The sequence below is a fragment of the Calypte anna genome, chromosome 11 (assembly GCF_003957555.1).
Source record: "Calypte anna isolate BGI_N300 chromosome 11, bCalAnn1_v1.p, whole genome shotgun sequence".
Classification (NCBI taxonomy): Eukaryota; Metazoa; Chordata; class Aves; order Apodiformes; family Trochilidae; genus Calypte; species Calypte anna.
This window is the reverse complement of record NC_044257.1, coordinates 17,791,333-17,815,040: the sequence shown is the minus strand read 5'-3', so window position 1 is coordinate 17,815,040 and position 23,708 is coordinate 17,791,333. Positions and strand designations below refer to the sequence as shown.

At 57.8% G+C, this 23,708-nt stretch overlaps 1 protein-coding gene across 6 annotated transcripts in view; it reads left to right on the top strand.

Annotated features, from left to right (window-relative positions):
* The window catches only part of GSE1 (Gse1 coiled-coil protein), a 73,852-nt gene that overhangs the window by 24,856 nt on the left and 25,288 nt on the right, over window positions 1–23,708 (top strand). Inside the window, exon 1 of one of the 6 annotated variants that reach the window (XM_030457735.1) lies at window positions 16,939–16,957. The exons of the other annotated variants lie outside the window; for them this stretch is intronic. The gene's annotated coding sequence lies outside the window, so the exon portion shown is untranslated. Of the gene's footprint in view, window positions 1–16,938; window positions 16,958–23,708 lie in introns of those variants that run through there. 6 annotated transcript variants of the gene reach the window in all.

Here is a 23,708-nt window from a genome sequence, read left to right as displayed (position 1 = left end):
AATTCTCACCCTAGGGACCCTTCCCCAAGGAGATGGGGGACGTGAGCAGGTGGGACCAAGGCTCATCTGCCCGTGGGTGGCGGGGCAGGTCGCACACCTGAGAGCTGTGCTGAGGAATGTGTTTGCTTAATTAATTGGCGGACGGGAGCTCGCCGGGGGTGTAAATCTTAACGTGGGGCCTTGGCAGCCTGCAGTGCCGGGCGCACGCAAGACCAGACTTTAAATAAGGGTGCAATTATTGCTTGAATAATTGACGAGCAACGGGCGCGCATCGGCGCTCAGCCTAATGGCCTTTGAGCGCTCGCCAAGGGCCGCCCAGCACGGTGCCGTCCCCGTGGCTAGGGGATGCTGGGGGGTCCACGGAGGTCTGTGGGTGTGGAGGTGTGGAAATGGGGGTGCTGCTCGCCTTCCATAAGAGTGGAATATATATTTTTTGGGGGGGGGAAAGGCGGGGTCTTCTTCACTCCCCATTCTCGACCCCGCGGCGCCGTTTGCCCATCCGCGGCGCCGCGGGGTCGAGCGAGGAGTGGGAGGGCCCCGCACGTAGCAATTGATTTAAATCATTTTAGAGAGGGCCTATGGAAAATAAAAAGGCTTTAATCACATTTGTATCCATTTCCAGCCTCGGTAAATCAATTTGGATTGAGCTGGGTGCCACGGTTACAGCTGATTAGCGCGCGGTGGATGGGGTCAAATTAATGCTAGCTGGGTTGGCTTAATGGGGTCACCCTCGCCAGCTTCTCACTGGCGTCCCCTCCTCGGGGGATGTTGGGGGAGAGGATGGACATTTGGGTTCTGCCTGTGTTGCTTTTCTGGTGAGGAAGCACCAGGACTTGGGCTCTGTGCCTCAGTTTCCCCTTGCATCGGCCATAACCGCATCAGAGGAGCGTGTAGGGGGAGGACATTTGGGCTGCCCCACCTTCCTCCTCTTGACCCTATGGGGTTGTGCTGGTGCTCAGCAGCATCACTTGGTGATCATCCTGGTGATCCCAGCCCAGCATCACCAGAGCCACCCACTCCTGTGTCCTCCCTGCGCCCCAGTGCTGTTCAAGTTGTTTTCAGGGGGTTCCAATCAATTAAACTGGGGAAAAAAAGGGACCCCAAGAACTGGGGAAAACAAATCACTCTCTTGATGGTGGGGCTGTCAGCCTTGAGCTGCATCCCCAGGGGACAGTGACACGGGGGACAGCCCCCTCTTTGCCTGCCTGGCTTTGCTGTGATGCTGGGGGGCATCCAGCTGGCTTGCTCAGCATCTCCTTGCACCCTGAGGTGAGGGTGATGCCTCCCTGCCTATCCCTGCATCCCCCTGCATCCCATCTCCCAGGCACCCCCCTATCCCCCCCCCCAAAGCCCGGGCTGTAATTACCGCACGCGGCGCTTTGATTGCTCCATTCCAATTAATTAAACCCGCCGGTGACCCAAATTATGATCCCCTTGTCTTGTCGAGCGCCGTATTTTTTAACCTTAAACCGCCTGGGCTGGTGTTTAGATTTCCAATCCAGGCAGAAATGTCACCCGGGGAGAGTGACTGGCATTGAACCCTGCCTCCCCGTGACGAACCCCGTAATTAGAAACCCTCGTTGTCCCCGAGACGGGTCTTTAAAGCTGTCAGAAGCCAAGATCCAGCCATTTGATACAAGACTTATCATTAGCTTCACTCCAACCTATTAGCTGCAGGTAAATAACAGGCTGGACCAGGGCTGGGGAACCAGGAGGCTTGGGGAATTAGCTGGTTCTTAATTAGGAGAAGCGGCGCGAGGGATGGTTGCCCTTCTAATTGCCTTCGTTAGGAGCTTAGGTATGTGTCCCCTTGCCTGGAGTCCCTTTCCCAGGGTGGGGACAGATCCCACACCCCATCTTCCCATCGAGGTGCCCCTTCCCATCGAGGTGCCCCTTCCCATCGAGGTGCCCATCCCAGCATCCAGAGGATGGGAAGACCAAGATGGTTGGGGATTGATGTTCTCCAGCTTCTCTGGGTGACATGTTCTCTTGTTTTGAATGTCTGGGTGGAAAATCAATCACTGGGGTTGTTTCTGTGTCATCCCCCCCTACATTTTAATTTGCCAGCCTGCAGGGGTTGTACATGAAGGATCCATCTGGATCTGTGTCAAGCACTGGGGGCTTTGTCTCTCCCCACTGTGGCACTGTACTTCCCAACCTGTGCAGAGTGTTGGGGTACAGTGGGTGCTCTGGGGATGGGGTGGAGGGATCCCTCCTATTTGGTTTTTTGTTTTCCTGGTGTGGATTAGCCCCCCAGGATCCCTGGGGAAGGTGGTTGAGGAGCACAAGATGCCCCATGTGGGGAAACTGAGGCACAGCCGCAACGCTTTTCTCTTTCCCCACCAGCTGGCGTAGGATCCCCCATTACTCTGCCCCCTTTTGGGGACCCCCAAACCCACCCCATGGAGCTGGGGAGCACCGTGGGGGGGCTGGCAGAGAGCTGGCAGCCCTGCTGACCGCCTGGCCCTGGCCGGCCTGCCCCCGCCTGATCCCTCTCCCGCAGACGCTCTTCCCTGACACCGCCTGACAAGAGCCATTTCCAAGATGGATTGATTCAATTTAGCACCGATTTTTTTTTTTCTTTTTTTTTCTTTTCTTTTTTTTTTTTTTTTTCCTGCCGGGGTTGGTGACGTGCAGCTCCCCAGCCAGCCCTGGGCTGCATGTGACTCCCCAGCGCCCGCCCTCATTACCGCAGCTCAGCACCGCCTGCCGCAGCCTGCCTGGCTTCATCAGCCCCACACCTGCTGCTGCTGCTGCTGCTGCTGCTGCTGCTGCTGCTGCTGCTGCTGCTGCTGCTGCTGCTGCTGCTGCTGCTGGGGAGGGAGGGAGGGAGGGACACACACATCCTGCCCTGGCACAGCTCCAACAGGTTGCCCACCTCCAGAATTCCCAGCAGGAAATGGGTCCTGGTGATGGGAGACAGGGATGGGAGCCGGGGATAGTGGCGAGGGGTACCCAGGGATGCTGCAATCTGGGGATATTGGTGGGGGTACCCAGGGATGCTGGGACACAAGGATGCTGGTGGGGGTACCCAGGGATGCTGGTGCCCAAGGATGCTGGTGGTGATACCCAGGGGTGGTGGTGGGGGATACCCAAGGATGCTGGGACCCAAGGATGCTGGGACACAAAGATGCTGGTGGTGATACCCAGGGATGTTGGTGGGGGTACCCAGGGATGCTATGACCCTGGGATGTTGGTGGGGTTACCCAGGGATGCTGGTACCCAAGGATGCTCATGGTCATACCTAGGGATGCTGGTACTTAAGGGCATGGTTGACATATCCAGGGATGCTGGCAGTGGTACCTAGGGATGCTGGTGGTGATATTCAGGGATGCTTGTTGTCATACTCAGGGGTGCTGGTACTTAGGGATGCTGGCAGTGGTACCTAGGGATGCTGGAGCCCAGGGAAGCTGATGGTGTTACCCAGGGATGCTGCTTGTCAGTGGTACCCAGGGATGCTGGTGGTGTTACCCAGGGATGCTGCTTGTCAGTGGTACCCAGGGATGCTGGTGGTGTTATCCAGGGATGCTGGTAGCCAGGAATTCTGGTTGTCACCCTCGGGGATGCTGGTGGCACTACCCAGCAGTGCTGGAGCTGCTGCCAAAGCTGCACAGAAGCAGGGGGGGGGATTTTGTTTTGCTCCCTGGCTTTCTGGGTTTTTCTCCGGGTTTGATGAGTACGTCTGGTTCTCCCTCGCTGTCTGTCTTCTCCCCTCTCCTTCCTTTCGTGGCAAATGGCTGACTGATTGCTTTTCATCTCCCGCTCTGAGGAGCTGTAAGAGCTACTTTATACAAACATCAATTACAGGCACGTAATAAATTAAGGCTCCCTTACACCGAACCCATTAGAGTCCACTCTCATATCAAAGCGCTCCCATCACACACGGATTGGGGTGGAGTGGGGGGGAGGAGGGAGAGGGAGGAAAATGTCTTATTAGCCGGCAGATTGTTAGCAGAACACTGATTTAATTGTATCCCCGCGCCCCAGCGCGGGAGGAGGACAGGGAAGGGGGAGGGGGGGTGGACATGGAGGGGAGGGGAGCACCCAGGGCCTGCCAAAAAATAAAACAACCCAAAACACCCGAGGATTGTTCCTTTCCCCGAGGTGTTTGGGGGGCAGCCACCCTTCCCGGGCTTGTCCCAGTGCCAGCACCCACTGCTAGCCTTTCTCCTGCCAGCAGCTGGGGGTGGTGGGGAGGACGTTTGGGCTGTGCCCCCCACCCCAGGGTTGGGTGCCCACCTCCGACCCCTTTGGTGCCGCCTCCCGACCCCTCCTCCGTGTGATGCCAGGGATGTGGGGCGGGGGGACTGCATCACCAGCGGGTCTGGGACACCCCCAGCCCGCATCGGGATGGTGGAAAGAGGGGTTTGGGGAGGCGAGGAGCAAAGTTCCCTTGTAGGACAAAGGCTCCTGCAGCCGCCAGCAGCTCTGGCTGCCTCTGCCCGTGAATAAATACCCCCCAGGCTGGCAGTCTGGCACTGCCCGGGGCTGGAGCCCGGCACCAGCAGGCAGGGCTGGAGCTGTGCCCGGCACAGCTTGGCAGGCGCTGGCACAGTGTGCCCAGCCAGGGCTGGCACCCAAAGCCATGGCCTTGGCCACGCGTCCCCTGGCATGGCCACAGCCTCGGGATGGGGGGGGAGAAGGAAGCCAAGGGGGGTGTTGGGGGGCTGTATGGGGGTCCCTGGGTCAGGGGGTGTGTATGAAGGGCAGGCTGCTGAGGCTGTTGGTCTGTCCTCCTGGGGCTGGCTGTCCTGCAGGGCTGCAGGCATCCCCCCCTGCATCCCTGGGGGGTGTGTGTGTGTCACACGTGTGCACCCCCCTCTGCAGAAGGCACAGGTTGTGCACACGCATCCCCCTCTGCAGAGGGTGTTTGTGGTGCACACACACACATATGCATCCTGCTCTGCAGAGTGTTGTGCACATGTGTGCACACACACACACACACACACACGTGCATCCCACTCGGTAGAGAGAGTGCTGTGCACACGCGTGTGCACACGCCTGCATCCCCCCTTCCCCTTTGCAGAGGGGGTGTTGTGCACATTTGCACACACACACATGCCCCCCACTTTGCAGGGGGGGTGTGATGCACACACGCGTGCACATGCACCCTGCTTTGCAGAGGGGTGTTGTGTACATTTGGGGGGTCTTGCTTCTACACCACTATTCCTGCTCCTACACCCCTACTCCTGCTCCTACACCCCCAGTCCTGCCCTTCCACCATTTTTCCTACACCATTATCCCTGCCCCTACCCCGTTATTTCTGCTCCTGTGCCCTTTATTCCTCCTCCCACACCACTATTCCTGCACCACTCTTGTGTACATTTGCACACACACGTGCACCCTGCTTTGCAGAGGGGATGTTGTGCACGTTTGCACACACACACTCACATGCCCCCCACTTTGCAGAGGGCCTGTTGTGCACATTTGTGCACACCCCCCACGCTTTGCAGAGGGTCTGTTGTGCACTTTTGCACACACACACACACACACACACACACACACCCCACTTTGCAGGGGTGTGTGATGTGCACACGTGTGCATGGGCACCCCGCTTTGCAGAGAGGATGTTGTGCACGTTTGCACACACACACACACATGCCCCCCACTTTGCAGAGGGTCTGTTGTGCACATTTGTGCACACCCCCCCACTTTGCAGAGGGTCTGTTGTGCACTTTTGCACACACCCCCCCCACTTTGCAGAGGGCCTGTTGTGCACTTTTGCACACCCCCCCCCCCCCACTTTGCAGGGGTGTGTGATGCGCACACGCGTGCACGGGCACCCCGCTTTGCAGAGGGGGTGTTGTGCACATTTGCACACACACACATGCCCCCCACTTTGCAGAGGGCCTGTTGTGCACATTTGTGCACACCCCCCCCACTTTGCAGAGGGTCTGTTGTGCACTTTTGCACACACACACCCCCCACTTCGCAGGGGTGTGTGATGCGCACACGTGTGCACGCGCACCCCTCTTTGCAGAGGGGATGTTGTGCACATTTGCACACACACACACACACATGCCCCCCACTTTGCAGAGGGCCTGTTGTGCACTTTTGCACACATACCCCCCCACACTCTCCAGGGGGTGCACACCCCCCCCCCCCCCCAAACCCACCCTGCCCTGCAGCCACACACACACGCGTGTCCCTTCCTCCTGCACACCCAGGGGTGCTGGCCGGGGGGGGTGCCACCCCCTTGGTGCCTTTCAGGAGAGGTTTTATCTCTGCTGCCCGGCCCCCGTGTTCCCTCCCCAGCCCTGCCATTTCCATATTAATATTTTCCCGGGCAGGCAATGCGTTGTGGTGCGAGTGTCTGCATTGTGGTTGCACATAATGTAAAGTGAGATAAAGCGCCCGGCTCCGCTATGAATAACTGCAAATGAAAACCCATGTGGCCATAAAAGCCTTCACATTTGCCCTGTCAGCATGTGGTACATCGCCTAAACAACTGATTTAGCTTTTTCTTCTTCTTTTTTTTTTTTTTTTTTTTTTTTTTAAATTTCCACACCCCCTCTACTCCTCCTCCCCCCCCCCCTCCAAGGTTTATCACCACTTACAGAGGACCCGCTCTTTGTGTATCTCTTTTCTGCTCAGCTTTCCTTGTCACTTCCCACCCCCCCCCCTCTTCGTCCTCATGCCAGGCCCCCCCCAAACGATGCTCTCTGCTCCTCTAAACCACCCTGACAGCCCCTATTAGCTCCTGGCTGGGGCCAGCCCGGCGCTGCCGGGGTTATTTATCTCCCTGCTGCAGAGGGTTCTTATCAGCCCCGCTCCCCGCAGCCCTGCTGATGGGGGGGGGGGGGGTTTGGGATGGGGTCCTGGGGGATGTGGGGGACATAGAAGGGACCCGGTGGGTCAGATTCCACCTCCAGGGTTGGATTTTGGGCTCCCGTAGTTCCTTGGCCTGGTGCTGCTGAGTTCTGAATGCCCCAGGCCAGGGGGATGTGGCTGGAACAGTGTGGGATAACCCAGTGGCAGGGGGGGGGTTCTGCTTCTACACCACTATTCCTGCCCCTACACCATTATTCCTGCCCCTAAACCCCTACTCCTGCTCCTACATCCCTCTTCCTGCTCCTACACCCCCAGTCCTGCCCTTCCACCATTATTCCTACACCATTATCCCTGCCCCTACCCCGTTATTTCTGCTCCTGTGCCCTTTATTCCTCCTCCCACACCACTATTCCTACACCACTCTTCCTGTTCCTACACCATTCTCCTGCTCCTACCCCATTATTCCTGCCTCTACACCATCATCCCTGCCCTACTCCTGCTCCAAGACCATTATCCCTGCTCCTACACCACTATTCCTACACCATTACCTCGGCTCCTACACCATTACCTCGGCTCCTACACCATTACCCTTGCTCCTACACCACTCTTCCTGCTCTTACACCATTATCCTGTTCCTCCCCCCTTATTCCTGCTCCTACCCCTTTATCCCTGCTCCTCCACCATTATTCCTGCCCCTACACCATCATCCCTGCCCTGCTCCTGCTCTGACACCATTATTCCCCTCTACACCATGCCCCCTACACCACTATCCCTGTCTCTACACCATTATCCTTGTCTCTACACCGCTCTTCCTTCCCCTACACCATTATCCTTCCCCATTATCCTTCTCCTACACCATTATCCTTCTCCTGGGCCATTACCCCTGCTCGCCTCGGTGCTGTCCCCAGGGGGGTGGCCCCGGGTGAGGGTGATGTCCCCCGCGAAGCCGCTGCCTCCCCAAGGCTGCAGCTCGGGTGCCACCAGACCTGAAATTCCGGTGGGATGGGGACGCCGGGGAGCGGGACCTGCAGCTCCGTGTCGTGCCCGGGGGGGGGTGACACAGGAAGGGAGGGGACACACACGCTGGAGGGGTCCCCGTTCGGCGCTCCTGGAGCCGCCTGGCCCTTGGCCAAGAGTCCTGGCACGCAGCCGGCCCCTGGCACTGCCGGTAACCGGAGCTGTCCCTGTGTCCCCCCCTCCCTGTCCCCCCTCCCTTCCTCGCTGTTATTTCAGCAGGCAGGGGCTGATCGGGTTACGGGGCCAGGCAGATGCTATCAGTCCCCTCTTGTCACATCGTCTCTGTGCCACCGCCGCCGTGGTCATGGGGTTGGATGTAAGGGGTGGTGGTGATTGCCACAGCTGCCATGGGCACTGGGATGGGTGTCACTGGTGTCACTGGGATGGGGTTTGCCACCGCTGGTGGGCACCAAGCTGGACATCACTGGTGGTGGCAATTGTCACCACTGCCAGGGTTCTGTCACCTAGCTGGACATCACTGGTGATGGCAATTGCCACCACTGCCAGGGTTCTGTTACTGGGATGGACATCACTGGTGATGGCAATTGCCATTGCCACCTAGGTCATGTCACCAAGCTGGACAGCACTGGTGATGGCAATTGCCACCACTGCCATGGTTCTGTCACCTAGCTGTACACTACCAGTGATGGCAATTGCCACCGTGGTGATGTCACTGGGATGAGCAATCAGGGATGGCAGTTGCCACCACTGCCATGATCCTGTCACCAGGATGGACGTGGCTGGTGACAGCAATTGCCACCTGGGCTGCTGCACCCATCCCTGCCACCAGCTCGTGGTGGCAGAGGGACCAGTGGGTCACCCAGCATGGCAGCCTTTGTTCCCACCCAGCTGGTGCCACCAAGGGACACTGACTCATCCCCTGGAGTGCCACTGGCAGGGGGGTGACACAGTGGGTGAGGTCTGGTGCCAGCTGTGTGTCACCCCACACCCTGCCGAGGTGACAGTGTCCCCAGAGGGGCTGGGGGGTGGCCTGTCCCCCCCTGCCAGGGCTTGCATCAGCACTGGGGGGTGTTTCACAAGAGCTTTCCTGTCCCAACCTGCCACAGGCTGGGACCCGGGGGGCCGGGGGTGGGAATTGGGGTGCTGGAGGGGTTGTTTACAGCCAGGGAGTTTGTTTCCTTCCACCTGCCCCGGGGGAAGCAGTTGCTGATTTGTTAGTCAAACCAGATCAGCCTTCCTGGAGCTGCTTCCTGCCACAGCTCCACAGCCCCTCGTGTCCCACCAGCCCTGCTGTGCCCCCGCCACAGCCCTGCTGGGGTCACCAAGGTGACACTTGCTGTTGGGGTGTCACCACACCTATCTCCAGGGAGAGGTTGGGGGTGGCTTGGTGGGATGGTGGGGTTGTGAGGGTGCTCTGCTGGGGTGCTTGGGTGCTGCCAAGCTTGCCCCACCGTGCTGCTGGGTGCTGTGGGAAGGTGATGCACCCATGTCCTGAACACCCAGTGCCATGCCCTGAACACCATGAACCATGTGCCATGGGACATGCACCATATCCTGAGCAACAAGGGCCATATTCTGAGCACCAGGCACTGTGTGCCATGTGCCAAGCACCATGCCCTGAGCACCAAGGACTGTGCCCTGAGCACCATGAACCATGTGCCATGGGACAAGCACCATGTCCTGAGCACCAAGGATCATGCCCTGAGCACCAAGGATCGTGCCCTGAGCACCCAGTGCCATGCCCTGAACACCATGAACCATGTGCCATGGGACAAGCACCACGTCCTGAGCACCAAGGGCCATATTCTGAGCACCAGGCACCGTGTGCCATGTGCCAAGCACCATGCCCTGAGCACCAAGGACCGTGCCCTAAGCACCAAGGACTGTGCCCTGAGCACCATGCACACATCCAGCACCCTTTCCCCCGAGGCTCCCAGGCACCAGCCCTGCAGAACCGGGGCCCATGCAGGGACAAGGAAGTGCCAGCCCTCACCCCCTCGCTACCCGAGTGGCGCCGGGTGATAAATAAGGAAGTTAACACCCAACCCGGGCTGCTAATTAGCTTTTAACCTGTACTAGCAGTTAACTACAAAAGGCAGTCATTTGTTCCGGGGAGCTGGTAGTGTAGAAAGAACGAAACACGGCCAATTTTGTTGAGGATGAATTAAGACTTGCAAATGTAAAATGAGTTCATCTATTTAATTAAGTAGCGGCAATATGGATGTTAAATTAAGTTAATGGCAGGCATGCCAAAACAAGGTTATAAAAATCTTGTCCTGGCGGGGTGGGTTCCGGATCCGGCGCTTGTGATGGGGAGGAGTGGGGCTGGGGTGGGCTGGTGGCCCTGAGGTGGGGCTCTTGGCTCTGGGGTGGAGTTGGTGGCCCTGGAGTAGGTGGCTTTGGAGTGGACTGGTGGCCCTGGAGTAGGGCTGGTGGCCCTGGAGTTGGGCTGATGGCCCTGGAGTAGGGTTGATGGCTTTGGAGTTGGGTTGGTGGCCCTGGAGTAGGGCTGATGGCCCTGGGGTGGGTTGGTGGCCCTGTGGTGGGGCTGTTGGCTCTGGGATGGAGTTGGTGGCTCTAGAGTGGGCTGGTGGCTTTGGAGTTGGATTGGTGGCCCTGGAGTAGGCTGGTGGCTTTGAAGTAGGCTGGTAGCCCTGGAGTAGGATTGGTGGCCCTGGAGTAGGGTTGGTGGCCCTGGAGTAGGGCTGATGGCCCTGGGGTGGGTTGGTGGCCCTGTGGTGGGGCTATTGGCTCTGGGATGGAGTTGGTGGCTCTAGAGTGGGCTGGTGGCTTTGGAGTTGGATTGGTGGCCCTGGAGTAGGGCTGGTGGCTTTGGAGGGGGCTGGTGGCCCTGGAGTAGGGTTGGTGGCTTTGGAGTTGTGTTGGTGGCCCTGGAGTAGGGCTGATGGCCCTGGGGTGGGTTGGTGGCCCTGTGGTGGGGCTGTTGGCTCTGGGATGGAGTTGGTGGCTCTAGAGTGGGCTGGTGGCTTTGGAGTTGGGTTGGTGGCCCTGGAGTAGGGCTGGTGGCCCTGGAGTAGGCTGGTGGCTTTGAAGTAGGCTGGTAGCCCTGGAGTAGGATTGGTGGCCCTGGAGTAGGGTTGGTGGCCCTGGAGTGGGCTGGTGGCCCTGGGGACATCCCCCTAACCACCGCAGGGATAGGAGGGAGAAGGGTAGTGGAGGAAAAAGAAAAAAAAAAAAAGGAGGCAGAGGCAAACGTGTCTCCCCCAGTGCCTCAATCTTATCAGGGCTGAACTTTCCCGCTGAAGATATAGGATACTTTAGGGACATCGGAAAGAAATAATAACCCTCTGATTTGTAGCTCTCAGGCTCTGGCAGCCGAAGGGGAGGTGGAAGGGGGGGGCGGGGGGGGAGAGGAAAGGAAGACTTGTCTTCTGCCATTACCATTTTTTGTCTGAACTATTCCCCAAAGAAATCAAACCCTTGTACAAGCCCTCCCGTGCGGCAGCCCCTGCTCCGGCGCTGACCCGAGCCCTGCGGATTATCACCGCGCATCGCAGCCCCAGACAGGAACATTCATTAAAATTTGAAACACAAATGGAAAATTGCTACTTGAAGCCTCCTTGCCGGAGAGCCAGCCTGCTTGATCACAGACCTCATTAATGTATCTAATGTGTAAGGAACAATTAGACTTTTCAAAGACATCCTTTTCCCAGCCAGGGAGAAAAAAAAAAAACAACAAAAAACAACACAGAAGCAGCTTCAACCCCCCCCCCCCCCCCTCCCTCCTTCTCCTCCTCCTCTTCCACCCGCCTCATCCCAACCCAAACCCGGGGTGCACAACCCTGCTGGGAGCCTACGAGCCGCCGGAGAGTCTCGCGTCCATCCCAGCCCCTGTTTCTCCTCAAGTTTAGCCGAGGAGGAAAAAAAGTGGGCTGATTAAAAACGCTGATTTTTTTTTTTTTTTTTTTTTTTTTCTCTTCCCAGCGACCGGCGGGGTTTTTTTTGCCATCCTCCCGTAATTAGCCGGTTAGGCGGCCGTATGTTTTATTTATGAGCCGAGGGCGGAGGGAAAGGGGAAGCAGAGGAACGACCGTGCCCTATATATCTGCAAATAAAACACTTCATTTCCCTCCTGGGGAATGTCACCTCGAGAAACCCATCGCTTTCCTGCTCACTGCCCCGTCCAAATCGCAGGCTGTAAATGGCTTTGTGGGCCTGGCTGGAGCTCAGATGGGTTTAAAATATGGATTTATGGCACAATTCTGCCTAGTCAAAGGTCAACAAGAGCAGGAAATCAGCGCTGAGCCGCTTATTTACGGCGAGGAGAGGCTGCTTACTCCTCTCCTCCCCCGTGCATCCCTGCTGATGGGTGCTCAGGGAGCACAACCCTGCCTCAGTTTCCCCAGAGCAGGCTGCTTGAGGGTGGGCATTGAGGGCCTGCATGATTCTGTGTCATCGAATCGTTGGCAGGTTGGAAGGGACCTCAAGGATCACCTGCTCCAACCCTTCTGATAATATTGTTTATCTGAGATGTCCCAGCACCCCACAGAGCTGAGACTTCCAACTTTCTGGAGTGGGGGAATCCACTCCTTCCCCTGGGAGACCATCCCAGTGTCTGACCATCCTCATGGGGAAAAATTTTCCTCTTGTGTCCAGTTGGAAATCTCCTCAGGAGCAACTTGTGCCCATTGCCCCTCATCTTCTCCAGGTGACACCTTGTCACTCGGGAGGCTCCATCTGCTTTGGAGCCACCTTTTCAGCACTGGAACATGGGCAGAAGGTCTCCCCTAAGAGGTCTCCCTTTAGGGTCTCCCCTGAGCCTTCTCAAAGCTGAACAAATCCATTTTTCTCAGCCTCTCCTCCAATGCTCTGATTATCCTCCTGTCCCTTCTCTGGACCCTCTCCAGCCTGCCCACATCCTTTCCACGCAGGGGGTACCAAGTCCCCAAACATCCACGGGGAGCTCAAGCATCCCCTTGGGGGAGCCAGGAGCATCCTCGGGGAGTTCAAGGCGAGGGTACCACGGGGTCGAGCGGGTCGGGAGCGAGCTGGTGACACTTTGTGCCTCTTTGCCATCACCCCAGCTGGGTTGGGTGGCGTGGGCCAGGGCGGGTGGCTGGGTGGCTGGCTGGGTGGCTCACCCGTCCGGCCCCACGAGCTTGCGCTCTCATGCTTTGCTAATCCCGGCTGGCACCTGCCCCAGCTCCCGGCGGCTTCGCGCAAGCAAGGAACCAATTAATCCTCCCGGCGCTGGGGGAAGTGGGTCAGGCTCGGCGAGCTCTCCCGCTAGCGAAGGGCGAGGCCAAAGCAGAACCGGGTGGCCGAGTGGGTGGCTCGCACCGCCGCTGCCCCGCGCGTCCCGTTTCCCCCCCGCGGGGTTGGTAAGTGGGGAAACTGAGGCAGGGCGAGGCAGGGCGCGGGGATGGCAGTGGATGGAGCGGGAGGAGGGGGGGTTGGGGGTTGGGGAGGGATAATTCGGTTGGGCCGATGTCGTAAAGAGCCGGGGGATGGTTTCCCAACGGGGCTGCCCGGCTGCTCTGCCTCGGTTTCCCCAGCCCCGGCCGAGCGAGGTTGGCTCCGTGTGCGTTTGGTTGGTGTGTGTTTGTAGTGGGGGGTGTTCCGGTTTTTTTTTTGGGGTGGTGGGTGCTGGCGGCCTTGGGGCTTTCTGGGCAGGGTGGGGAGCACAGGCAGGGCAGGCAGGCAGGGCAGGCAGGGTGCCCCTTTGAAGTGGAGCCCAACTTCCAGGAGTGAAGCAATTCTCGTTTGCATAATGAACAAAGGGAGCAAGGAGAAGGGGGGTGAGTGGAGAGGGGGGGAGAGGCGAAACCCCAAAGCCGGAGCTGGCAGGCAGACAGGCAGGCCTGCCCTCCCCTCCCTGCCTGCCCTCCCCTCCCTGCCTGCCTGCCCGCTCCCCCAGCCGCTTGTAATTACAGGTTTATTGCCTGTACAGCTATTGTGTAATGACATGTTTGCAAATTAATTTTTACGGCTCATGCCATGGTAGGGGTGTGGGGGGTGTGTGTGTGTGTGGGGGGGATGTGCCTGTCCCCCCCCCCTCCCCGGTGCTGGTGTGAACCCTACAAATTCAACCCCTCTAAGGCAAATGGGGTGGTGGGGATGAGGGTCTGCAGGGGGAAATGGGTGACATGGTGACATCACACCCCCCCCCCACCACACTTTTCCAGCCCCCCCCTTCCACTTGGGATGTGGGGAGTGGGGGGCATTGGGTTTGGGCCCCCCCAGAGTTGTGTCACCCCAGAAGTGACATGTCCTAATGCACCAGTGGGGATGGGGGTTGGTTGAGGAGGGGGATGCCGTGATGGACCCAGCACCCCTTCCCCTTGGGATGCAGGGAGTGGGGGTCATTGGGTTTGGGGCCACCCAGAGTTGTGTCACCCCAGAAGTGACATGTCTTATTGCACCAGTGTGTGTATGGGGGGGGGATTGGTTGGGGAGGGGGTGCAGTGGTGGACCCAGCACTCTGTGGCTGGGAGGACACCTGGGAGCTGTGGGACAAGAGGGATGACTCAGGGGATGGGCCAGAAATACTCCCAGCGCCACTGTTGACAGATATAGGTTAGGAAGGAAGAAAAAGACATAATAATGATAATAATAATAATAATAATAATAACAATAATCCCCCGCCCTAGAATTAGAAAAGCAATATTCAACACTGGGGGCAGGAAAGTGGAGTTTTTCACCAGCACCTTCTTGGCTCAGTGCGTCCCTGGGGTGCGTGTGTGCACACATGGGTGTCCTTGCACATGTATGTGCTTGCACACCCGTGTTTGCACACCTGTGTGCATGCATGCATCTGAACGCATGCACATGTGCACACACACACATGCTTTTTGCACAACCCCGTCCCTCTCCCCCTTGTAGCTTGCAGCCAGCATTGCCCCCAGTCTCCCCTCCATGGGGCTGGGGGGGACACCAGCACCCCTCTCCCCAGACCCTCCCTCAATCAGGGGGAGGCAGTGGGGGGCCTGGGCCTGGCCCCCTGTATCTTGGAGCTGTTTGAAGGGCTGGCCATTATCACACAGGATGTGGCTTCTCTTGCAGGGGCGAGATATCACACGTCGCCTGGGTGAACTTTGGTGTTAAAAGCAGCCGGCAGTTTGGGAAGAGAGGGGTTTGGAGCTGCTGTGGGTTGGGACGAGAGAGAAGGGGGGACAGGCAGCACCCGTGCAAGTGGGCGGCTGTGCCACCGGGCACCCATGCAGCCGTGCACCCCAAAATCCCATGCAGCCATGCACCCAAAATCCCAAGCAACCTTGGACCCAAAATCCCATGCAGCCATGCACCCATGCTCCCCAGGCACCCATGCACCCAAGCAGGCATGCTCCCCTTGCACCCATGCAACCATGCACCCCCAAATCCCATGCAGCCATGCACCCACAATCCCATGCAACCTTGCACCCAAAATCCCATGCAGCCATGCACACAAGCATGCTCCCCTTTCACCCACGCACCATCTCTCTCAATGCATCCACGCACCCCAAACCCCATGCACCCCTGCACCCTGTGCACCCCTGCAAGCGCGCCCTGGTGCCTGGAGCACGCAGCGCTTCCCTTCCCACCCCCCCCCCCTGCTTTACCCACCCCCCCTTTTTTTTTTTCCTTCCACCCCGCCTTGCCTGATGGTTTGCTTAAAGCAAATTAAGCCGGGCCCTCGTTACTATGGTGCAGCCAGGAGCTCCAGCCTCCCGCGCTCTCCCCGTAATAGCATTTATTAGCCCTATTTGCCTGCAAGCATGTCTTCCCGGAGCTGCTAATGCAGCAGCAGAGGGGGGAATGGGGGAGATCCTATCGGGAGGCTGATTGCAGACCCCCCCTCTTCCCAATTAGAGGGGATTTGTGGGTGCAGAAGGGATGAGTGGGGTGTAAACCCCTGTTTTTCTAGCAGGAAAGTTGGTTTGGTTCCCTCGTTCGCAGCGACTGGGGAGGTGGTGGTGGTGGTGGGGTTGGATTTTCTGGTTTTATTTTGTTTTCTTCCCCCCCCCCTTCCTCCCAGGCAGCGGCAGCTGTTTGAAAACAGCCTCCTGGAAAAGAGAGAGAAAAAAATAATAATAAAATAAAAATTATTCTGTCTGTAGGCAAGGAGGAGGGGTTTGGGAAGGGGGGGAGGAGGCTTTTTGGAACCTCCGGTCCCCGCCCGCAGGGCACCCCGGGGTTCCCCTCCCCGAAACCTCCGGGGGCTGAGGGTTGGAGCCCCCCGGGAGGGAGAAGCAGGGGTGGGGGGTGGTTTTTTTTTGTTTTTTTTTTCTTTTTTTTCTTTTTTTTTGGGGGGGTGGGGGGTGTTTGTCGGGGCTGAGCAGCTGCCTGCCGCTCTCCTGCCCGCTCCCCTTCATTAGGGGAGACAAATCTGCTGTCAAGGAGCCAGATTTCCAATTTACCGATAATGATTCTTGCATGAAAATTGATCGAGGGGCAAGTCTGCCGCCTCCCCCCCTTTAACCCCCCCTCTCCAGTCCCCCCTTTTTCTCCCTTTTCAGGAGGTGGTGATGAGAAGGTGTGTGTGGGGGGGTCTGTGCTTTCCACTCGGGACCCCCACCACCTCGCACCCTTCTCCGAGGAGGGTACCCCTTCCAGCTTAGGGGGTGCTTGTGTGTGTGTGTCCCCCCCACCCCCAGGGTCCCACCGCCCCCTCCCCGCTGCCTTTTTGTGCGCTCCGCCACCCGGGGCTCGCCACGCCAGCCCTGCTCCTGCCCTTGGTGACAGCCACCACTGCCACCACCGCCACCCTGCCGCCACCCACCCCTCTCCGCCGGCGCCCTGGCCTCGCTGCTATTTCAATTTTTTATTTTTCCTCCTCCCCCCCCCCTATCACCTCCCCCCCCCGCCCCGCGCACTTGATTCCCTCCCGCTCCTCCTCCTTCTTCTTCTCCTCCTCCCTCCACCGTATTTTTTCGCCTCTGGTTTATTTTTCCAACCCCCTCCGTGTGGCTTGGTGCTAATTTTTTTTTTTTTTTTTTTTTTTTCCGGGGGGGTTTATTGTTTTGGTTTGGTTTTCGTTTTGTTTTTCCCCTCTTTTTTTTTTTTTCCCCCCCCCCTCTCTCGCATCCTCTTCGCCTTGAGTCTTTTGATTTTTAATTTATTATTTTTTAATACATATTTTTAAATTTTTTTATCGTTGTTTTGGGTTTTGTTGTTGTTGTTTTTTGGTGTTTTTTTTTTCTCCCTGGCCGCAATGGAACTGTAACATAAATCATGTTTGGGTTGAAACCACCTCTCTATTACTTACCAGGTAAGGCACGCTGCGATGCCGCCCCCTCTTTACCCCTTCCGACCCCTTCCCCCCCTCCTCCCTCGACCCCTTTCCCTCCCCCCGACCTCTTCCCCCCCGGAGTCTCCTTATGGGGTCCCCCCCACCTCGGGGACACCCCTTTTTCCGACAGGGATTTGGAGGGGAAGTTACTTTCTCCCAGCACCTAGGAGTAGGGTTTGTGGAGCTTTTTGTTTTGGGGTGCTTGGCTCTTTCCCCCCCCCCCCCCTTTTCTCCTGCTGGGAGGTTTCGGGGGGGTTTCTCTGCACCCCGAAGTGGATGGGGGGAAATGTTCTGTGCTTTGGGGTGGGGGTCCCTGCTGGTGACAGGTGGGGACACCAAAGTTTGCTGTGCCTCCCCAGCCGGCAGCCTGTGAGTGAAAGAGGGGGACCCCCCCCCCTTCTCCTTCCCCGGGAGGGTTTTTGGGGTGTTGGAGAGCGTCGGTGGCGAGGGGGGGCAGGGGGGGATGTTTTGGGGTGTACACAGAGGGGGAGGGGAGCAGGCTGTGAGTTCGGGGTGCTCTTGGGGTGCAGGGTCAGGGGGCATGTGTTGGGGTGCACACTTGGGGCTGTGCTCTCAGGCTGAGGTGCAAACTCGGGGTTCACCCTGGGGGTGCAGCCTCAGGGCTCTGAGCTCCGGCTGTGGGAGCTCCAGGTGTTGTTGGGGTGCAGGCTGAGGGTGCAGGCTTGGGGTGCACACTGAGATATTCAGGCTGTGGGTTGCAGGTGCTTTTAGGGTGCATGTCTGGGGTGCACAGTCAGGATATTCTGTGAGCTCCAGATGCTTTTGGGGTGCATGTTTGGGGGGATGTGTTTGGGATTCAGACTGTATATTCAGCCTGTGAGGTTGAGGTGTTCTTGGGGTGCATGTTTGGGGTTCAGACTCAGGATATTCAGCCTGTGAGGTTGAGGTGTTCTTGGGGTGCGTGTTTGGGGTGCACACTCGGGATATTCTGTGAGCTCCAGGTGCATGTTTCCTGAGAGCTCCAGGTACTATTGGGGTGCCTGTTTGGGGGTGCATTTTTGGGGTGCAGACTCAGGACATTCTGTGAGCTCCAGGAGTTCTTGAGGTGCATTTTTGGGGTGCAGACTCAGGACATTCTGTGAGCTCCAGAGCTTCTGGGGTGCATGTTTGGGGTGCAGACTTAGGACGTTATGTGCTCTTGGGGTGCATTTTTGGGGTGCAGACTCGGGACATTCTGTGAGCTTTGGGAGCTGTTGGGGTGCACGTATGGAGGTGTATTTTTGGGGTGCAGACTTGGTACATTCTGTGAGCTCCAGCAGCATTTGGGGTGCACGTTTGGGGGGTGCAGACTTGGGACATTCTGTGAGCTCCAGGAGCATTTGGGGTGCACGTTTGGGGGTGCATTTTTGGGGTGCAGACTCGGGACATTCTGTGAGCTCCAGGAGCATTTGGGGTGCACGTTTAGGGGTGCATTTTTGGGGTGCAGACTCGGGTGCACATTTGGGGGTGCATTTTTGGGGTGCAGACTCGGGACATTCTGTGAGCTCCAGGAGCATTTGGGGTGCATATTTGGGGTGCAGACTTAGGATGTTATGTGCTCTTGGGGTGCATTTTTTGGGTGCAGATTCAGGACATTCTGTGAGCTCCAGGAGCTGTTGGGGTGCATGTTTGGGGGTGTATTTTTGGGGTGCAGACTCAGGACATTCTGTGAGCTTTGGGAGCTACTGGGGTGCATGTTTGGGGGTGCATTTTTGGGGTGCAGATTCAGGACATTCTGTGAACTCCAGGAGCTGTTGGGGTGCACGTTTGGGGGGGGTGCAGACTTGGGACATTCTGTGAGCTCCAGGAGCATTTGGGGTGCACGTTTGGGGTGCACGCTGCAGTTGCGAGCCGGGGCTGTGAGCTCCGGGTGCTCTTGGGGTACATTTTGGGGGCGGGGGGGCCCTTTCCCAGGGGCCCCCTGTGGCGGTTACCCCGGGGCAGGTTGTTGGTGTCAGGAAATGGCTTTTGCATGTGGCAGTTGTTGGAGGAACCGGCGGCTCCGCCAAACGCGCCTGCGCCCCATCCTGCCAGGGCGAGCCGGGAAGGGTGCTGGGGTGCCACCTGGGGGGTCCCCCAACTTCCATTCCCCCCCTTTTTTCCCGGAATGACATCTCCTCTAGGGTTATGACACGATGGGGACACGCCTGACCCGCTCGCCTGTGCCACCCCGCTCACTCCCACCCTGCTGGTGGGTTGAGGGGGGGTCCCACTCCCCGTGTCCCCCCCCTGGCTCCGTGACACTGTCCCCTTGCTGGTGGCAGGCAGTGCCTGCCCTGCCTCCCAGCTGTCTCCTCCAAAGGCTGCAGGTGTAGGCAGATGGCTCGGAGGTTGTTTTATTTTTATTTTAATTCTTCCCCCCCCTTCTCCTCCCCCTTTTTTTTTTTTAATCCCATTTTTAGCAGCGCTCCGGTCGAGCCGGGCTTCCCGCCGGCGGCTCCTGTTGGGTGAAAACTTCTGGCTTTGGCTGTTTTGTTGCTAATTTACTTAATTCTTACACCTGGGGAAACCTGTTCCGGCCAACTCTTGGCTTTCTGACCAGCTCAGGGAGGGGAAATTATTATTATTAATAATAATAATAATAATAAAATTAAAAGCGAGAGGAGGAAAAAAGGGAGAGGGAGAGGAAGTGTCAGGCTGGGAGATTTAAAGCAATTAAAGGAAATTTGTGTTGGAGGCTCTGGCTGGCAGCAGGTGCTGGGGGGTTGGGAGATGCTGGGGGCCGGGTCGGGTGGGAGCAGCTGGAGCAGGGAACCTGACCCCCCCCCCGAGGCTTCCAGGGCTTTGGGGAGCACTGGGCTGGTGGCCCGTGAGTCAGCAGCCTGAGTCCTGCTGGGGATTGTCACCCCCTCGGGGACTGCTGGGTCACACCTGCCTGGGGTGTCCTGCTCCTGCCTGGGGGAGCTGTGGGGCTCCTCTGTGGTCTGCTGGTCACCAGGGCTTCTGTCCCTCTGGTCACTGATGCTGCTGTCCCCTCTGTCCCTTTGGTCACCAGGGCTTCTGTCCCTCTGGTCACTGATGCTGCTGTCCCCTCTGTCCCTCTGGTCACTGATGCTTCTGTCCCTTTGGTCACCGATGTTTCTGTCCCCTTCATCCCTCTGGTCTCTGATGCTTCTGTCCCCTCTTGTCCCTTTGGTCACTGATGCTTCTGTCTCCTCTGTCCCCTAGGTCACCAATGTTTCTGTCCCTTTGGTCACCAATGCTTCTGTCCCCTCTGCCCCTCTGGTCACTATTGCTTCTGTCCCTTGTATTCCTCTGGTCACTGATGCTTCTGTCCCCTCTTGTCCCTTTGGTCTCTGATACTTTGGTCCCCTCTGTCCCTTTGGTCACCAATGTTTCTGTCCCCTCTGTCCCTTTGGTCACCGATGCTTCTGTCCCCTGCATCTCTCTGGTCATGGGGCTGGAGATCTGGGCTCAAGGGGACACTGGGGACCAAGCACAGCTGAGGCCAGGGGGACAGGGAGGGGACCCCATTCCCCACTGGTCCATGTGGTAGCCATGCTCAGGGCAGGGGGGGGGACAGGACTTGCCTTGATGTAGTTGTCACCCTCCAGCCTTCCCTGGGGACAGCAGCATCCTTTGGGGACAGCAGCAGCCCTCGGGGACACGGAGCATCCCCAGTGGTTCCTATTTTTATGCCAGGAATGGACATATTTAGCCCAGGGATGGAAACAGATGGAGGGAATTGGGTGATGCTGCCTCAACACCCTCTCGGTGGGTGCCATGAGTCACCCATGGCTTTTGGCAGCACTGGGTGGGGGGGGACAACCCCACCCTTACTCTCCCCCCCCCTTGCGGTTGGGTTTGGGGTGCTCAGGGCTGAGCCCCCCTTTTTTGGCAGCAGTGCTGGGGTTGGGGGTTGCCCTTTCCATCCTGGCTGGCTCAGGGGGTGCTGGAGGGGGATGTTTGTGGGGTGCTGGGGGACACGGGGGGCTCTGGGCTGTGTTGGGGTGCTGGGAAGCCCCCACCTGCCTTCCTTGCCCATCCCACCACCCTCCTCCTCCTCCTCTCTCCAGTTCTAAATTCGGTCGCCATGGCAACCGTGTCAACCACTTTCCAGCTTCCCCGTGATGGTTTGAGGAGGGAAAGGAAGGGGGGTGAGAAGGGGGGGGGGGACTGGGACTGGGGGCATCTCTCAGGGTGATGCTTCCCAGATGGTTTTTCCCTGCTGGGTCCCGTCTGGCGAGCCAGGGCCGGTGCCAACCCCGGGGTGTGCCAAGGGATGGGGGGGTCCTACCCTGGGGAAGGGGCTCCATGGCAGCTCCCCCACCCCCCCCTTCCTAATTCTGAGGAGGTGGGTGAGCACCCCCAAATTTCACTGCCTTTCTGCAGCCATCCTGCTCCTACCAGGGCCCTGCTGGCACCCAGGGGATGGCAGTAGCCACATGGTTTGGAGGGGGGGGGGGAATTATTCCCAGACACCCCCTTTTCTACCTCTTTTTTTCCTTCCCCCCCCCTTAATCTCTTTATTCCTGGGCTAAGCCTGGTTCCTGATGGTTTTAGAGGCAGATTTGCCTCTAGCTATATAGGACAGGCTGGAAAGAGGGTGGGTGTGCAACACCAGTGCTGCCATCACCCCACGGGGGGTGGGCACCTAGCTGCACCCCCCCAGGGCTTCCTTTCTCCCCCCCCCTTTTCCAGCATCCCCCTTTCCAGCATCTCTCTTCCAACACCCTGAGTTCCTGGGGGTGCTCTGGGCATTGTTTACCTCTAAACCCACTCCTGATTTTTTTTTTTTTTGGTGTTTTTATTTGTTTTGCTTTTTTTTTAGGGGGGGGGGAGCAGGTGTTTCCTTTCTCTACAGGATCTCCCCCCCCTGTTTTATCCCTTTCCTTGGCACTGGCTGCCAGCACCTGCCAGGGATGCTCCTCCTTGGCACGGCCCCACGACACGTGCGTGTGCACCCAAAGTGGGGCCAACCCCTTACCCCCCCCCCCCCATCCCCCTCATCCCAAATCCCATTTTATTATTAATTTGAACTTTTATTTCCCACTTAACCCCACGGGTTATTTCCTTGTCACAGCAAGGGTGACACCCCCCACCCTAAAGAGCTTGGGGGGGATGGAGAGGGGGGGAGATGCTGCATTTCTGCATCACCGAGCTCGCTCCTTTCTCCCTCTTTTCTTTTAATAATAACGCTTTAAAGATGTTTGACATCTGTAACAAACAGCTGGCATCCTGTTATGGAAGAATGTCCTTTTATTTCCGAGCAGGTTGAACTGTCATTAATAGTATAATTAGGTGATTATCGGCGTACAGCAGAAAACTGCTTAATTGCACAGCCAGCTTTGCGAGGATCCCCGGCTCCTTTATTGCTGGATTTGCTTTAGCCGCCTGAATTTTATTTTTTTTTCCTCGGGTGGTGGTGTTGTTTCAGGGCTGGGGGTTGGTTTTGTGGTGGTTTTCTTTTTAATTCCACATTTATGATTATTTTTCCCCGTGCGTGGCATGGGGGGGGGGACACACACAGAGCCTGGCACCAGTCCCCTTGTGTCTCTGTGTGTCTCTGTGTGTGTGTCCCCTCCTTGGGGACATTGATTTTTAACCCTTCACACTGAAATGGTCTGGAAGGATTTTTTTGTCTGAGCACCCATGGGTGGGATGACCCGAGGTGGTTTTTGTTGGCAGCTCCATACAGAGCTGGGTCCCAACACCAGGAGGGCACCCAGGGGGCTGGGGACCTCTTTGTCCCCCACCCCTGTGGGCTGTCCCCCTCTTCTTGGGGCACTGTCCCCCTCTCCATCCCCAGGCACGTGGCTCACTGTGGCACTCAGGAGCTCTTCCATCCCCATCCCTGGCATTTTTGGGGGCAGAGCAAGGGGTTTTTTGGCGCCCACCAAACAATAGCTCTTTGTACCTCTTCCCCCCCCCCCTTCCCCCCCCTTTCCCCAGTGCCTCCAAACACACTTGTTAGCGCCACAGCTTTGTGCTGTAAATTTCCATGGAGTAATTAAGTCTTAATTTATGATAATCCCGGGCGGGTGGTGATGGGAGGAGAGCACTGGTCAAGTTTGGAAGTTGGGAGCCAGGAGGATTCATCCCAACCATCAACTTCTCCAGAGTGGTGAAAAGCCAAGCCCAGTGGGGGACCTCAAGCAGGGACTGGGATTGTCCCCAGGGCCACGTGGAGCTGGGTGGAAGTTCCATGGGTGGCCCCAAGGCAGAAGCCAAGGGGTGGGGGCCATCCCAGCACCCATCCAGGAGCTCGTGGGTGCTTGTGTTGGGGTGGTGGTGCTGGGTCCTCCAAGCACTCCTGGGGTAGGGTTGGGTTCTTCCCCCCCCTTCCCTGGCTTCTGCCTTTGTCTGGAGGGTTTATTCTTGGGAAAAGAGAGGCTTTTTCCCTTCTGTCTTCCCAGCAGGAAAATGAGATGCTTTGGCACTTCTCAAGGAGGATGACAGAGAGAGGGGGGGGTGGGAGGAAGGCTCTTCTCACCCGTGGAGACCCCCAGCAAGGGGGTGTGGGGGAAGTTTGTCCCCTCTGAAGCCATCCAGGAGCTGCCCTGGGATCCCCATAGAGCTGGGAGGGGGCTGCCACCCCTGTATCCCACCACCCATTGCCAGGGGGGGCTGTGGGTGCCCTGGGCACCCTGTCCCCCACCCCAGGGTGGGTTTTTGTCCCCCGAGAGGGGATAAAACCCCCCGGAGGCTGCAGGTGCAGCCAGGTCCCTGTTGGGAGGCAGCGAGCACCCCCTGACATTTGCTGAGCGTAAAAATTCAATTAATTCCAGCA